The 2,034-nt window shown below is 38.6% G+C and overlaps 1 protein-coding gene across 1 annotated transcript in view; it reads right to left on the bottom strand.

Moving 5' to 3' along the window:
* The window catches only part of nlgn4xa (neuroligin 4 X-linked a), a 71,503-nt gene that overhangs the window by 10,068 nt on the left and 59,401 nt on the right, over window positions 1-2,034 (bottom strand). The window lies entirely within an intron of this gene.

Below are 2,034 nucleotides of genomic sequence, written 5' to 3'. Positions count from 1 at the left end.
ATTATAATATATAAATGTATGGCGACCTCCTGTCACTGACTTCTTTTAGCTTCTTTTGATTTCTTTGTCCCTTTTTATCCAATATGATTTCCTCTTTTCTTTAAGTAATCTGTGGCTTTTTGACGTTTTCAGCACATTTCTAAATGTTTGACACAACGTTTTCTGTCATATTTTCTGACGTGTGACACTTCTCCCGATGTTTTTCTCCCATTATTTCCCTGTTTCCCTGTTTTTTCCCGGAGGAAATAACATGGGCCCCTTTAACTGAGAGGGGTTTATTCCTGGGGGGTGCACGCTTGTGCTCAGCAGATTTAAAGCTAATCCACTCATTAGATTATATCTTGGGCTGCATTTCTCCCTGAAGGGTTTCTTCTTCCGTAGCAACATGCAAATTATGTTTCACGGCAATTTGCCTAATACATTTCTATATTTAGTCCTCTGGGACTTCACCGTGTCACCATCGTGCCAGTTCAACCAATCACCGGGGCTTTGGTGCGACTCGCAATTTTGACCAATCACCAACTTTTTCGCAACAGCATGGGAAACTAACGATGTAAAGATCAACAAGCTACTGACAGAAATTTGTCTTAAATCCATTCGCATTTTCATATAACACCAACATCTGCAGCATCCTGAGCTTTTTTGGTTACTATAGTAACACTCAGCCCAGAGTAGTTCCATTCTCCCCAAAAGAAGTTTCATTTTAATTTTTAAAGAACTATAAAAAAAAAAAAACTGTTCTTGCAATTGTGTCGTTCTCCCGCAGTTACATAGCAACAAACATAACAATGCAACTTTTATCGCAATTTTATTTTACAAAAGCTCCTGCAACATCAGGCATTTTGGGCCGCAACAATCTCAAAAAAAGGCTGCGAGAGCCTGGAGGGAGGGACCGGATATTTCATGAGCACAAGGAGAAATGGCTTCCGGACACTTCTACTTGTACATGGGCATGTTTCACTGTCGAGAGATTACTGAGATCGTTATGGCTCCGAAGGTGAGATGGGAGAAGCTTTTTTTGTTAAACGTACTTGTTCAAGAGTTCCTGACAGAAATGAAAGATGTGTTTGGGGGTGTTATTGCTCCAAAGTGTCGTTACTTCATTCATTATTCAAGACTGATAAGCTTAACCCTTGAAATTGTCTTAACTTTCGGGACCGTCTCTTTTCCCTCGGGTCAAAATGACTCGTGACTTATATTGGGTTTTAAAAACAATTATGAAATAAAATTTCACTTCATAGTCTATTAACAAATATTGTCTTTATGTCAATTTCAAACAATTGTGATAACATATATGTTTAGAGAATGCAATCAGTCTCAACTAGAACACAATGAAATAATGGAAGTGTGGTTCGTTTTTTGTCATAAGGTTATAATTCATGTTAAAAATCCACTATGTGATCATTCTGATCTTGGAAAAAACATAAGTGGTCATATCCAGAATGATTCATGAATTGAGTCAGGAATGCATGTTTATCACCGAAAATAAGGTAAGGCCATTGATTTGCAGGTAGAAAAATGTAACTTGTACCAATTTTCTTCTTGTAAAAATTTGACCCGAATACCATACAAGGGTTAAACATAGCTACAACACTGAGCAACAGACACCAGTTCAGACAGTGCTGGGTGGATTTGAGAAATTGCCGGTAAAAAGTGTTACCACTCTATTTTCATCTTTGTGGAGCTGCAGAGAGCCTGATGGTCAGTCCCAACCTCTGGGATGTAGATGTAACAGAGAAAGCTTTCCAACGTGTGTCTGAAGTAACAGTCAACAATGTGAAGTATGCTGTCAGAGATGTATTTGTCATAGATGTACTGCATTCTGAGCGTATGCCGTTGTTTTGGCAGATCAAGTACATCTTTCACATGGACACCATGTGGATCCTTTGTGGGAAAATGCTGATTCCTCGGTCCTATGACCGTCACTTTCATGCATGCAGTGTCGAGGTTGATAAAGACTGGACTTTACTGAAACCAGGAGATGAAATGGACTTTCAGGAAAATTACATCTACTCAGTTGATGATAATTTATAT

Source organism: Etheostoma spectabile, chromosome 24 (assembly GCF_008692095.1).
Source record: "Etheostoma spectabile isolate EspeVRDwgs_2016 chromosome 24, UIUC_Espe_1.0, whole genome shotgun sequence".
Taxonomy (NCBI): domain Eukaryota; kingdom Metazoa; phylum Chordata; class Actinopteri; order Perciformes; family Percidae; genus Etheostoma; species Etheostoma spectabile.
The sequence above is the reverse complement of the archived record's forward strand: the minus strand, read 5'-3'. Positions and strand labels throughout refer to the sequence as shown.